At 46.1% G+C, this 15,508-nt stretch overlaps 1 protein-coding gene and 1 pseudogene across 10 annotated transcripts in view; both read right to left on the bottom strand.

Moving 5' to 3' along the window:
• SEMA4B (semaphorin 4B) overlaps positions 1–15,508 on the bottom strand; it is a 91,398-nt gene that overhangs the window by 66,747 nt on the left and 9,143 nt on the right. For 5 of the 10 annotated variants that reach the window (XM_067029913.1, XM_067029923.1, XM_067029914.1 and 2 more), the window contains 3 exons: positions 7,414–7,581; positions 5,332–5,465; positions 4,700–4,893 (listed from right to left, as the gene is read on the bottom strand). The exons of 2 other annotated variants lie outside the window; for them this stretch is intronic. The gene's annotated coding sequence lies outside the window, so the exon portion shown is untranslated. Of the gene's footprint in view, positions 1–4,699; positions 4,894–5,331; positions 5,466–7,413; positions 7,582–7,938; positions 8,110–15,508 lie in introns of those variants that run through there. 3 more of the 10 variants (XM_059056606.2, XM_059056608.2, XM_067029915.1) reach the window with 3 other exon arrangements.
• On the bottom strand, positions 6,837–7,435 carry LOC131752353 (molybdopterin synthase catalytic subunit-like; annotated as a pseudogene).

Below are 15,508 nucleotides of genomic sequence, written 5' to 3'. Positions count from 1 at the left end.
ACTGCAAGAAACATCACTGGGATTTTGATACCAAAGAACTTTTAAGCCCAGGATCTGTAATATTCCATTTTAAATAGTTTGTTTTCCTGCCAAGTATATTCTTTTATTCTCCCCAACCTATGTCTTATGTGAGGAGAAATGACAGATAAGAGACTGATTCTGAGTCTAGGATGGGTGCATAGCATAGTGAAGAGAAAGGATGGAAAAGTGAGAGGAAGGAGTTTGAGAGGTTAGTGGTGCAGGACTCTGGTCAGGGGGACTGCAAAACAAGCCTTCTTGAACCCTGGAAGCAGTGAGGGGGATGCTAGGGGCCCCACTTCCTGTGGAATGGGAGTGGGAGGAGATTCTATTTAGATCTCAAAGGCCAGGACTGCCCCAGCTGGCACACAGGTCACTGACTGGGCATTTTGTCCCTGCCTGTCCTTACCTCATGGGCAGAACAAATCAGGGACCAGGTCTGGGAGGAAGGCCTGGCAGGCTTGGATCAGGGCAAGGGGCCATAAGGGGCTGCACACCTGGGTGACTCTGGCTGTGGTTGGATGAGGGACACCTCCTCAGCCAGGGGTCCTGCCCACCGCCCCTCCCTGGGTAGACTCTGCCACTTTCTGGCCCTTCGTCCACTAACTGCCCTGCCCCATCTCAAGAAGAGCTTTCTCCTGACCAAGAAAAGGAGTTGGAATGAGGTTTCCCCTACCTGTTTACAGTCCTATCTTCCTGGGGGCCCACCCAGATTGCCTGCATTAGAGCCTTTTCAATCTTTTGGTCTCGTCCACTGACAGCTTAACACAACTGTCACTGCTATACCTCTCCAAAGACAGCTTTAATTATTTATTTATTTATTTATTTTTGGCTGCATTGGGTCTCTATTGCTGCGTGTAGGCTTTCTCTAGTTGCGGCGAGCAGGGGTTACTCTTCGTTGAGGTGCATGGGCTTCTCATTGTGGTGGCTTCTCTTGTTGCGGAGCACGGGTTCTAGGTGCGTGGGCTTCAGTAGTTGTGGCTCGCGGGCTCTAGAGCACAGGCTCAGTAGTTGTGGCACACGGGCTTAGTTGCTCCGCGGCATGTGGGATCTTCCCGGACCAGGGCTCAAACCCATGTCCTCTGCATTGGCCGGCGAAGGTTCTTAACCACTGTGCCACCAGGGAAGTCCCAAAGATAGCTTTTTTTGCCTTAATTTTCTGTTGACTGGGGGCAGGGTCTCACTGTGGACTGCCACCATCACTGCAGTGAAGGATCCAGGCCACAACCACTGTTTCCAGTCTCTCTCCATTGTTGTTGTTTTTTTTAACATCTTTATTGGAGTATAATTGCTTTACGATGGTGTGTTAGTTTCTGCTTTATTCACAAAGTGAATTCACAAAGTGAATCAGTTATACATATACATATATCCTCATATCTCCTCCCTCTTACGTCTCCCTCCCACCCCTCTAGGTGGTCACAAAGCACTGAGCTGATCTCCCCGTGCTATGTGCTATGTGGCTGCTTCCCACTAGCTATCTATTTTACATTTGGTAGTGTATATTAGTCCATGCCACTCTCTCACTTCGTCCCAACTTACCTACCCTTCCCCCTCCCCGTGTCCTCAAGTCCATTCTCTATATCTGCACCTTTATTTCCATTGTTTCTTTGTTTGATGGTTGGTTGGTTGTTTTTTTTCTGGGAATCCCCAGCAATACCCCAACTATTGTTCCCTTTTAGAGAGGCCTGCTGGGATCCCATAACCAATTAACCATTTTCTCAAGTTTATCAAGGTGTTTTTCTACCTCCTCTTTTACAGTTTAACTCCCTCTCCCTCTCTCTGTCTCTGTATCTCCTCTCATTACTTGAACCACGGGCAAACACTCTCCTCTTGGCCCCCTAAGAATCACTCTGGCCCCAAGCCCTTTGTTTGGATATCTCAAACTCAGTGCGCAAACCAAATCCACTCCAGCAGCAGACTCCACCAGGAGAGCAGCTCTTCACCTCCTAGGTGTTCCCATTCCCAAGTCCCAAACAGTTGGGCTACCATATTGATTGTTTTCTTGTCTTTTTTTTTTTTTTAAGATAATATTTTTAAAAAATATTTTATTTTATTTATTTATTTTTGGCTGTGCCGCTGGGCATCCGTGATCCTAGTTCCCTGACCAGGGATCAAACCCATGCCCCCCTGCAGTGGAAGTGCGGAGTCTTAACCACTGGACCGCCAGGGAAGTCCCGGGTTTCTTGTCTTACATTCCAGAGCATGCAAAGATGTTGTCCTGGCCTTGACCAGGGAGGCCCTGCAGATTCAGTGGGGGAGGGGAGGAACCTGTGAGAGGCCAAGGCTTCCCAGGCACATGCTTGATGCTCAGCTTCACAGGCCCCCACCGCCCTCCTCCTTCCCTGGCTTGAGGATTTTCTTCCCACTCCACATTTCCTTCCCTCCTGGCCCCAGGGCAGACCTATTCATTAGCCATTTGCAGCAATACAATTCCTTCTTCCTCTTCCCTGAAGCAATACAATTCCTTCTTCCTCTTCCCCTGTGTGGCATGTTTCTAAGGTTGGAGCACCTCAGAGGTTCCCACGGAGATCAGCCTTCTGGAGGCGGAGGAGAGGGCATATGGCCACCGTTGTCCCAGCCAGACCGCAGCGGGGTGCTCAGAGGGAGTCCTTCCCTTCCACCCCAAACGTGGCTGTCAGATGCTCTGGAAACAAGGGTGCTCACTACTGAGGTCCCTGGAGGTTGCTAAGGGTACCTTGAGGTTGTCTCTATCCCATGGGTTCGACCCAGGGCTTCAGAAGCTGTCCAGACCACGAAGTCCAGCAGTGCAGATACAGAGCAGCTCTTTTGTTCCCAAACTTCTCTGTGGGGTGAATGTGAGTGACAATAATTGGGAGAGGCTCATCAGAGGAAGCCTCAGAGGAAATGGGAGGAACCACCCCTCTGTCCCAGTGGCTGCCCCCCTGACTGTCAGACCTGGAAGGACCAGGTCCTGCTGACACACCTCCACCTTCCACTGGCTACTCTCTTTTAGAATTTTCTGCAAGCCATTATCCACACACCACCATAATGCTCTTTTTATATTTAGCCTCACTTAAAAGCTATCAATAGGGACTTCCCTGGTGGTCCAGTGGCTAAGACTCCGCACTCCCAGTGCAGGAGGCCCGGGTTCAATCCCTGGTCAGGGAACTAGATTCTGCATGCTGTGACGAAGATCCTGCATGCCACAACTAAGACCCAGCACAGCCAAATAAATAAATATTAAAAAAAAAAAAAAAAGCTTTCAATAGCCTCCCACCAATCCTGGAATAATGGTGTCCTTACCAGGCCTTCAAGGCCCAATGTGAACCAGTCCCTGCCTGTCCCTCTGAACTCACCACTCAGCCCTCTCCCCTAGCTCACCATATGCCAGGCACACTGGTCCCAGCATTCCAAGACCGTTTCAGGCTCAGGGCCTTTGCACTTGCTGTTCTTCTGCTCAGAATGCTCTTTACACAGATCCTTGTCATTTGGTTTGCGGCTCAGAAGTCAACCTCTCCTGACTACTCCGGTCCAGAGTAGCCTCCCCTTCCTTATGCTTTATCTCCTCATACTATTTTATTTTCTTCTCCACACATACCCCTTTCTGAAGCTTAAGCTTCAGGATCCCTCACTCACATAGGCCCCTTCCAAGGGTCTACCTAATTTTGTATTATTTTCTTAAAAAGAATCCCCTGCCCAGCCAACCCAACTCTGTAAGCTTCAGGCCCCACAAAATCTAGATTCATTTGTATCTACAGCAAAGAACCAGGCTGTATTTGGTACATCCTGTGCCTGCCGCTGGCAGGAAGACAAACTCATCATTTGCCCTGCCAGGCTATTTCAACACACTGTTGGCTTCTCTGATCTCTTCAGGTCTGGGTGCCAAGAGGAAACTTTGCCCAGGAATCTTGGTAACTGCCCTGCTCACTGTACCCTGAATTCAAGGTTGGGGTGGGGGGCAGAGTGGGAGTGGTATGGGGGAGGGGATGGGGGTGTCCAAACTCCAAGAGCTGCTGTTTGTGCTTCTCCCTCCTGGACACCCCTGCCTTGACTCCCGCAAATAGACACAAACTTTCTCAATCGGCAAGCATACCACCCTCAACTATTCACCCAGGAGACTGAAAAACCTAGACTTCCGTAGAATCTTTCATCTCTTTCCTTTCTGAGCTGTTTTGCAAAGCTAATCCTAACGTCTATCACTGATTCCACTTCTTACCAGCTAGGGCATATATTTAGTGCACAGGTCTTAACTCTCCCGCTGCCTTGCTCCCGGCAGACCTGGCTAATTGATCACAAAACTTTTCCAGGTGGGCCTTCTGTGTAACCACCACCAATTGATCAGAGAGGAAACCTAATTACCTCCTAATGAAACTCAGGTTTAAATGACTGAACAGGTAAATCTGGTTCAAAGGAAAAGGGCTAATGCTTCTGATGAATTCCTATATCTATGCTGAGTCCAGGGAGGCCAGTTCCAAGGACATATTTTCTATTTAATTAAGTGAGGGGAGACTTTGGGAGAACACGGCACCTTGCAGGACCTCCCGTGACACAGTGGAAAATTCACTGATCTGGAGCTGGAAGTCCTGCTCTGTTCTGGGCAAAACGACTCACTTCTTCATTCTGTGCATGGGGTTACTATGCATGTGGTCCCAGTCAGCTCAGGCTGCTGTAACAAATTACCCCAGACTGGCGGCGGAAACAGATAACGTTTACTTCTTACAGTTCTGGAGGCTGGGAGTCCAAGAACAAGGCGCTGGCTGATTCCATGTCTGGTGAGAGCCCTTTTCCAGGTTGCAGACAACTGGCTTCTCCTTGTAAACTTATGTGGTGGAAGGAAGTCCAGAAACAACCTCATGAAGTTCTTACTGGGAGTCACAGTGAGCTGTCCTTAGTATCGGGAGAGACTGTCCCCTCCTGGTGGCAAAAGCAGTAGTAAGAAAGTTGATGGTGAATGAACTTAATGAGCTTAAGGGCTACAGACACACCAGCATTCACAAAGAAGCCTGTCTGTGGTGCTGGGCAAGGACTCCTGTGGGGACTGTCCCCCTGCACGTGTTACTTCCTACTTCAGCTCATCTCTTGCCAACCTCCTTCTACAATTCTCCCAAACTGGTTGTCATAAACTCCACCACCCTCCTTAGTGCTCCCGACTATTCATTCCCCTCACTCTCTGCCTCCCACTCGTCAGAGGAAAAAGAGGCCACCAGGCAGCAACCATCACGGCTCCCTCCTCCCCAGGAAAGAAGATGGAGGTTCTCCTGTCTGCCGTCTGGGGCTTGGACCCCTCAGGGTCTGTCGTCTCCACCACCCCTCGCCTTTACCTTCCTCTCTCACTGGCATATTCAGCCTCACCTCAGCCAGCTCCTTTTCCTCAGCATTGAAATTTGCCAAAGGGACTTCTCTGGTGGTCCAGTGGTTAAGACTCCATGCTTCCAACGCAGGGACCACAAGTTCGATCCCTGATTGGGGAACTAAGATCCCGCGTGCTGCGTGGCCAAAAACAAATTTTTTTTTTTTTTTGTCAAAGATTGGGAATTCCCTGGCGGTCCAGTGGTTAGGACTCCTCATTCTCGCTGCTGAGGGGCTTGGTTTCAATCCCTGGTCAGGGAACTAAAATCCCTCAAGCCTCACAGCACAGCCAAATAAATAAATAAATAAATCTGCCAAAGGTAGTCCCAGTTTACCAACTGACCAAACAACCAATCTAAAACCCAAATTCTCAAAGCCCTCCTTCCACCTCGGCTCTCCCTTCTGCTTCCTTTTTCTTTTCTTTTTTTTTTTAATCTTTTAAATTTTTTTCCTTTTTTTTTGTATTTTTAATTCTTTTTTCTGCTTCCTTCTTTTTTTTTGCAGAAAACATAACTTTATTAATGATAATGTTGCTTAAGCTAAAAAGAAAACTATCTGAAAATATTTTACCAAATAATCATATAATTTTCCTTTTTAATTGGTTGTGGGTAAAATTTTATAACTAACGTTATAACACAAAGCACCCTTGTTGCTAGTTTGCTTTGTTTTACAACAATTTTATGCTAATTTATATATTGATACAATGCTAATAACTAATAAAATATAATAAGTATTATGGTGAGATTATTGATTCTGAAATACTAGAAAGCTTCATATGATGAAATATCTTAGGTATTATCACTGAATTTTTAAAAACAGGAAAATATTGCTTTTAAACTTTAAAAATCATGTTTATTTAGCTTATTTTAAAAATATATAAATTCTAAAAATATATCATACCAAGAGTATCAGATAAGGACAATTTTTACCTTCCAATTCTGCATCCCTGAAAACAATGCATTCCCAAAATGCATCCCTTAAAAACAATGATATCACTGTGCATAGGGGTAGGGGGTTGGGGGCAGCCTCTGAGACGGTCACTGAGGAGGGGCCACACCTCAGTGCGAGTCAGGTTACGGTTAGAACTTAGTCATAGAATAATATGTCTACCACAGGCATCTTTCCTTACATTTAAATTATTCTTCCATTATTTTCCCTAAAGCCTTTCTTTCCTCTATCTCTAGTTCCCATCTAAGCCCTCATCCTAAACACTCATTTATTTTCCTTTTTTTTCTCTCTTTTGTTCCACTGGTGTAACATAAGAGATTATGTTCAGTAAACTATCTTCTGGAGAAGAAAAATCAAAACATGATCAAAGATAAGAATTTACTTGGCTTCCCTGGTGGCGCAGTGGTTGAGCATCCGCCTGCTCATGCAGGGGACATGGGTTCGTGCCCTGGTTCGGGAGGATCCCACATGCTGCAGAGCGGCTAGGCCCGTGAGCCATGGTCGCTGAGCCAAAAGAATTTACCAAATTAAAATTTTAGGACTCTGAAAACCTAAATGGTTTAATCATCGGTTGCCCAAAAGCATTCTTTGTTTCTTTTCCAAGATGATGATGATTCTTCATACATTTCCTTTTTCCATATGTGCACCTTGGCTTTTAAAGTATCACAGCTTCGAGGGATGCAACCCTATGGGCTGAAGACACAGCAATGATAATGCTTGCTTCTGACACTGGAACTAAGCCAAGTTGGTGGAACACTGCTATGTGTTTGGCCATTTCTGCCTAATGACACTACAAATTTTTCTGACTTCATTTTCTGCCATTGGTAGATATGCTTCATACTCTAAGCTAATGACTTTCTTCCCTTCGAAGTTATTCCTTGTAGTTCCTACAAATAGGGATATTTCACCACAGAGTGGAGAAATCACCAGCTTTGAGACTTCATCTACTGAAAGTTTCTCAGATGTGAATTTTATTATATCTTTAGATTTCTCTTCAACTTCATTTATACCTTTCCCAGGTGGCTCAAAAGCACTATCCTCCACTAATGGGGGTATAATGACAATTTCGTCTCCTGATTGAAACAGGAGGAGCTGATCTCCAAGCTCGACATATTCTTGACGAACAGCAAATATCACCTGATTTCTGACGTCAGCCAATCCAGGGTGGTACGTTTCTAACTCATTCCACAGCTGCAGTGCTTTTATTTCTTGTGGCACAGAAATGGTCTCTGAGCGAATTCCTGTTACTTCAGCACTTTTTGCAAAATACAACACTTCCACCTGTGACTCAGAGCAAATAATTCTCTACGAAATAATCAGAGGTCTGCAAATAATCAAGGGTTCGCAAAGCACAGACGGAGCACATTTCATCAAAGAATTCTCAGTTAAGTGCATTTCTTTTTAAATTGAAAATTTGTCTTCTTAGAAACGAACAATCTGAGAAGCAAGGGAAAGATCGCGGGTGCCTTTAGAGACCAGATCGTCTTCCAGGCCGTCACCTGGCACCGCGGCACCATCCCGCCAGGGAACCCTAGCCCAGTATCCTGGCGCAGAAGCCGAGGCACCAGGTCAATGCAGCGTGCAGGCTGCTTCCTTCATCTTGAAAGAGAGGTCTACACTGGCTGACCCACTTTACTAGCTCCCAGCCATTCCTCAACCCACCTGCTGAGTTCCTGCTTTCCCTGCAGCAGCCTCCTCACCATCCAGCAGAGCAGTGGAGGAACGGCCCCTGCCAAGGTCACAGATGTCTCTGGACGGCTAAATCCAGGGGACACCTCTCGGTGCTCCTTTCCTCATCCACTCTGTAACTTCCCCACTGCGGTCCATCCCCTGGCTATCTCACATTTTCTGTGACAGCCCTTCTGGGTCTCCTCTTCCTCAGGGGCCCTCAGGTGTAGGTGCACGTCAGGGTCTCATCACCACTCTCTCCTCCCCTCCTCTTCTCCATCCTCACAGCACACTCTCTCCTTGAGCAATCTTTTCAGACCCATGGCTTCCACCACCGTCTCTAGGCTGAGAACATTTAGGAGGAAGCAACATGTTGAAGAATGCAAAATAAGCATGTATGAACTGAGGCTACCACGTGAAGGAAGACAGTTGAGGGAGAAAGGAAAAACACCAGGTCCTTCCCCTATGACTACGGGCAAATGAGCACACCACCCCAAGTCTTGGATTTCTCATTCACAGAACTGGGATAAGAATAGTACCTACTTCATAGGGTTGTTATGAGGCTTACGTGGGATAATTCTAGAGCAAGCACCCAGTGCCTGTACTTGTCAACATTATGACTCTGTTATTTGCAGGGGTAGAGAAGCAATGGGGAGAAGTGAGGTTAAACTGAGAAAGGGTAGTTTGGATACAGGTTTTGAAACATAGGAGGGCAGTGGACCGATGGGGTATATTTGCCAAGGGCATTCCTAGCCCAACAACACAGATGCCATAGGGCTGAGAGCCCAGGAGCCGGCAGCTCCTTCTCAGGTCTTCTGCTCTCCTTCAGGCCATCTGGCTGACCTTGTAAGCACCTGACGTGGGTTCAGCAGGTGGCTGGCCACGATGCCCTACGTGCATGTCCCAGGCATTCCTGAGACAGTCTGCCCTGAAGTTGGGGGAGGTGCTGGTGGGTCAGAATGATAAACAGTTTAGAGCCAGGGAAGTAAAAGGTCACCTTTTGGGCTGTGTCCTGCGGGAAGGGACACTGTTACCAGGGGAACGAGTACTGGTCCTTAAGAAGTACGTTGAACCTGCCCTTAGCACTTGTTCAGTTGCCAGGTGCTGAACTTAAACATGAATGCTATTTGTCCAAGATACAGGATCCAAATGAGGACCCGTGGGCTAATTCAGTGGTGACTGCAGCCAGCTTATACAGGCTCATGAGAACCAATCATTAAACTTTCAGGAATTTTGTCAGCCAGTTATTAAACATAGCCACTATTAAAAATTAAGTTATGTAATCTTGCAATTAAATAAAACATATTAAGACTCAAAACTCATCACTTCCTTTTTACTGTAGTATTTCTTCTCTTGAGGATATTTACAGTTATTGTATCTATCTGGTAGAAATACTACAAAATGGAAATACTATGCAATTCTGTGTTCAGTGATATTATGTTGGTAGTTAGACATTGGCCATGGTGGAAGTATCTACACCACAGAAATGCTATAAATCAACACACACACACACACACACACACACACACACACACAAACCTTGGTTGTTAAAAACATTTACCAACACCTCCCCGCATAAACTGATGTCTGAAAGTTTTTTTTTTGGCTGCGTTTGGTCTTCTCTCTAGTTGTGGAGAGCGGGGGCTACTCTCCGTTGCGGCACGCAGGCTTCTCATTGCGGTGGCTTCTTTTGTTGTGGAGCACTGGCTCTAGGCACGCAGGCTCAGTAGTCCTGGCACGTGGGCCCTAGAGTCCGTGGGCTTCAGTAGTTGCAGCACGTGGGCTTCAGTACTTGCGGCACATGGGCTCAGTAGTTGTGGCGCACGGGCTCAGTTGCTCCACGGCCTGTGGGATCCTCGGGAACAAGGGCACAAACCCATGTCCCCTGCATTGGCAGCCAGATTCTCAACCACTGCGCCACCAGGGAAGTCCCTAGCTACTTCTTATGAGTTTTGGCAGTCTCCATCTGCTCCACATAAACAGGGCCCGAGACCCACTCTAGCCTTTTGAGTTTCCCCACTCTAGTTTTGGAGTGAGCTCCCAAATCTCACTGGTCTATACCCCACCAAGGGTGTGAATACCAGTGGCCATTACTGATCACTTAATACTTGTCTCATCCTCCCTCAGCTAACCCTCACAACATCACCATGAGGCTGGTATTAAACTTTTACTCTACCAATTACAGATGATAAAGTGAGCCACAGAGAAAGTAAGCAACTCTCTCCCAAGGCAACCAGGAAAAACAAGGCGGAATCCTCTCATAACCACTACAAATAAAGAATAATCTGATAATCTGATAGAGAAATGTGATTAAGTGGTTCAAGTGCCACTTCTTCATGGCACCAACCTTGACTTTAGTTTTCTACTACCAAAGGGCATCCATTTTGATGTCATTTTATTTTTCTTAGTCACATCCAATAAAACTGTAGACTCACAGGATGTGGCCTATCCCAGGTCTTTAGGAGACTTTAATGAATAAATAAGACTGTTCTAGAGTTAATTGATCCACTGTTTCAGTTGGTGTAGTGCTTCTAAATCAATTATTAATTAGAAATTGAGATTCAACTATGAAACCAACTCAGTTCAAAACCTGGGCACCTCCCATGAAAGCTAAAGCCCAGAGTCTTTAAAAAACTTGTTGGCTTCCCTGGTGGCGCAGTGGTTGAGAGTCCGCCTGCCGATGCAGGAGATACAGGTTCATGCCCCGGTCCTGGAGGATCCCACATACCGCGGAGCAGCTAGGCCCGTGAGCCATGGCCGCTGAGCCTGCGCGTCCAGAGCCTGTGCTCCGCAACAGGAGAGGCCACAGCAGTGAGAGGCCCGCATACGGAAAAAAAAAAAATGTTAAGTAACTTGTTAAAAGTTACACAGCTTGTAAGAGATGAAGATAAGATATTAACCAGGCCTGTCTGATTCCACAGCCTCTGCTCCAGGAGGAGGCATATGATGAGTATGTTAAAAAGCAAAATTCAACTGAGTAAATTTGAAGATTTGTCTTTATTCAACAATTCATGACTTGGGCAGCCCCCCATCTGGCAAACAAAGGAGCTCCGAGGAGCTGTACAAAGGGAAGACTTTTACAGGTAGAAGGAGGCGGGGCAAGGAAGTTATTCTAGCTCAGAATGGATTGTTTCAGGCAAGGTCACCTTCCTTTTGGGGAAGACTGGGGCTGAAACTGTGCACCTCAGGCTGGGACTTGAACCCACGTGGCTGGGACTTGAACCTGGCCAAAACCCTGATTGAGCCTTGAACCCAAACGGCTGGGACTCAAAGGCAGCCAAAACCCACAGTCTTCCAACTGAAATCACACACCTGGTTTCAGGACTTAATGAAGCTCAGGTTCTTGATGTCTCATCACAGAGAGAATTCAGTGAGAGACAAAGTGATAGGTAAGAAGTGGATTTATTTAGAGAGAAACATACTCCACAGACAGAGTCTGGGCCAGCCATCTCAGAAGGTGAGAAAGGCACCAGGGTATGGGGGTTGTCAGTTTTTATTGGAGTGGGTAATTTCATAAGCTAATGAATGGGAGGAGTATACCAGCTATTTTAGGAAGGGGGTGGATTTCCAGGAACTGGGCCACTGCCCACTTTTTGATCCTTATGGTCTTGGAACTGTCATGGTGCCTGTAGGTGTGTCATTTAGCTTGCTGATGTGAGCTTGCTGATACTGAGGCTCAAGTTCTAGTGGAGGGACTTCCCTGGTGGTACTGTGGTTAAGAGTTCACCTGCCAAAGCAGGGGACATGGGTTTCAGCCCTGGTACGGGAAGATCCCACATGTCGCAGAGCAACTAAGCCTGTGTGCCACAGCTACTGAGGCTGTGCTCTAGAGCCCGTGAGCCACAACTACTGAGCCCATGTGCCACAGCTACTGAAGTCCGCGCGCCTAGAGCCTGTGCTCCTCAATAAGAGAAGCCACCACAGTGAGAAGCCTGCGTACCACAACGAAGAGTAGCCCCGGCCCAACGCAACTAGAGAAAGCCCTTGTGCATCAATGAAGACCCAACACGGCCAAAAATTAATTAATTAATGAATTTTAAAAAAAAGGTCTAGTGGAAAAAGTCAACTTATCCCCTAGCTTGGATCCATTTGGTTCTAATCAATTAATGTCATGTCCTCAGGCTATGTCATTCTTTCAAATCTTGTGCCCTGCCTCCTTCCCTCCTGTTTCAGGTCCTTCAGGCAGATTACCTCACTAGTGCTGATCAGATAACTCCACATTGGCTGACTAAAGATCACATTCCTGGGAGAGGCTGAAACTGCCAATATTTATTTATTTATTTAAAGTACAGTTAATTTACAATGTTGTGTTATAGGTTAGGTATTAAGTCTTGATTTGCTGATGTGGGGTTTAGCACAAGTGAATCTGAAACAGAAGGGAAGGGGACAGGCACAACCTTTAAAAGAATGACATAGCCATAAGACATGATAAAAACTGGTTAGAACTAACTAGATCCAAGACGGCAGAAGATCTGACTTCTGGTAGACCTTGAGCCTCATTATACACTCACTGTAATACATTAACTAAATAACACACCCACCAGCACCATGACAGGTCAGAGCTAACCATAAAAGGCCAAAAAGTGGGCGGTGGCGCAATTCCTGGAAATCCCCGCCCTTTCCCCCAGCCCCCCCCCCAATAGTTGGAATAATCCTCCCACTCATTAGCCTATGAAATTACCCACACCATATTTTGGGGCATCTCACCTTCTGAGATGGCCCATACTCTGTCTGTGGAGTGTGTTTCTCCCTAAATAAATCCACTTCTTATGTGTCACTTTGTCTCTCACTGAATTCTTTCTGCCATAAGACATCAAGAAACTGAGCTTCATTAAGTCCTGAGACCAGGTGTGTGATCTCAATTAAAAGACAGTGGGTTTAAGTCCCAGTCTGAGTTGCACGGTTTCAAATCCATTTGGGGCCTGTTGTCTCTTTTTTTTTTCTTCATTTATTTTGGCTGCGCTGGGTCTTAGTTGCAGCACGCGAGCTTCTTAGTTGCAGCATGGGAACTCTTAGTTGCAGCATGCATGCGGGATCTAGTTCCCCGACCAGGGATCGAACCCCGGCCCCCTGAATTGGGAGCTCGGAGTCTTACCCACTGGACCACCAGGGAAGTTCCTGCTGTCTCTTTTTAGACAACTATTAGGCAGCTATTTAAAAAAGTCTTGGGCTTCCCTGGTGGCACAGTGGTTGAGAGTCCGCCTGCCAATGCAGGGGACACGGGTTCGTGCCCCAGTCCGGGAGGATCCCGCGTGCTGCGGAGCGGCTGGGCCCATGAGCCATGGCCGCTAAGCCTGCGCGCCCGGAGTCTGTGCTCCGCAACGGGAGAGGCCACAACAGTGAGAGGCCCGCCTAGCACACACACACACACACACACACACACAAAAAATTCTTGCAGAAGAACATTTAATGGTAGAGAAAAATGCCTGTTACCTATTAAATTAAAAATGGAGGTTAAAAAATAACTGAATTTTATCAATTCTTGGATACATATTGTTTTTCACATTTTAACATATCTGAAATAGGGTGCATCAAAAATCAATTTCAGGACTTCTCTGGTGGTGCAGTGGTTGGGAATCCACCTGCCAATGCAGGGGACACAGTTTTGATCCCTCGTCTGGGAAGATCCACATGCCATGGAGCAACTAAGCCTGTGTGCCACAATTACTGAGCCTGCACGCCACAACTACTGAAACCATGAGCTCTAGAGCCTGTGCTCTGCAACAAGAGAAGCCACCGCAATGAGAAGCCCGCACACCACAACAAAGAGTAGCCCTTGCTCGCCACAACTAGAGAAAGCCCGCACGCAGCAATGAAGACCCAACACAGCCAAAAGTAAAAAAATTTTTTTAAATCAATTTCAGGAGAATTATAGATATCAAAGTGAAAGGTAGGGACTTCCCTGGTGACATAGTGGTTAAAACTCTGTGCTCCCAATGCAGGGGGCCTGGGTTCAATCCCTAGTCAGGAAACTAGATCCCACATGCATGCCACAACTATGAGTTCAAATGTCACAACTTAGGAGCCCATCTGCCACAACTAAGACCCAGCGCAACCAAATAAATAAATCTTTTTTTTTTTGCGGTATGCGGGCCTCTCACTGTTGTGGTCTCTCCCATTGCGGAGCGCAGGCTCCGGACGCACAGGCTCAGTGGCCATGGCTCACGGGCCCAGTTGCTCCGCAGCATGTGGGATCTTCCCGGACCGGGGCACGAACCCGCGTCTCCTGCATTGGCAGGCGGACTCTCAACCACTGCGCCACCAGAGAAACCCTAAATAAATCTTTTTTAAAAAGTGAAAGATAAAACAATAAAACTTCCAGAAGATACTATAGGGTTAAGAAAAGGTTTATCAAACAGGAAATAAGACATAAACATAAAAGGTCAATAAGTTGGACTAAATTAAAATTACGAATTTCTGTGCATCAAAATACATTTTAAATGAATGAGAAGGCAAGCCACTGAATGGGAAAAAAAACTTTTGCGATACATATATCCAAAAAGGGGACTCATATCAGAATGTATATTGAACTCCTACAAATCACAAACTAGCAGACAATCCAATGGAAAAAATAAGTAAAAAACTTGAAGCAGGCACTTCATAAAAGAGAATATTAAAATGGGCAATAAGTATACGAAAAGGAGCTCAATTTCTTTAGATTCCAGGGAAATGCTATTTATCAATTTAATACACTGACCAATTTCTCCCCAGAGACCACGGGAAAGGCAATTTAAAACCACCATGAGAACCACTATACACCCACAGGAATGACTAAAACTGAAAAGAATGACAATGCCAACTGTTAGCAAAGATGTAGAGAAAATGAAGCTCTCATACATTGCTGGAAGAATATAGACACTCAGAAAATTGTTTGCCAGTGTCTGTTAAAGCCGAATGCTTAAGTATGTAGCCTATGATCCAGTAATTCACTCCTAAGTATCATCCAACAGAATTTCATACATATGTGCAGCAAAAGACAAGTGTCAGAACCTTCATAGAAGCATCGTTAATAATAACCCCAAACTGGAAACAACCCAAATGTCCCTCAGTAGTAGAATGGATACATAAATTGTGGCATATTCATAACACAGAGTTTTATATGGCAGAAGAATTAATAAATTACAGCTATATGCAAAAACATAGATGATTTTTTTGTTTAAAAAATATGTTTATTTTTAGTTAACTAATTTATTTATTTGGCTGCATCGGGTCTTAGTTGCAGCATGCGGGATCTTTTTTGCAGCGCAGGGGCTTCTCTCTAGTTGTGGTGCATGCGCTCCAGAGTGCGTGGGCTCAGTAGTTGCGGCACTCGGGCTCTCTAGCTGTGGCGCACGGGCTCTAGAGTGTGCGGGCTTAGTTGCCCCGCAGCACGTGGGATCTTAGTTCCCTGACCAGTGATCGAACCCACGTCCCCTGCGTTGGAAGGAGGATTCTTAACCACTGGACCACCAGGGAAGTCCCTGGATTAATTTTACTTTTATTTTTGAAAACTTTATTTTTAAAAAATATATTTATTTATTTTTGGTTGCATTGGGTCTTTGTTGCTGCACATGGCCTTTCTCTA

This window comes from Kogia breviceps, chromosome 3 (assembly GCF_026419965.1).
Source record: "Kogia breviceps isolate mKogBre1 chromosome 3, mKogBre1 haplotype 1, whole genome shotgun sequence".
NCBI classification, from domain to species: Eukaryota; Metazoa; Chordata; class Mammalia; order Artiodactyla; family Physeteridae; genus Kogia; species Kogia breviceps.
Note: the sequence above shows the minus strand (reverse complement) of the source record. Positions and strands in the feature narration are given on the sequence as shown.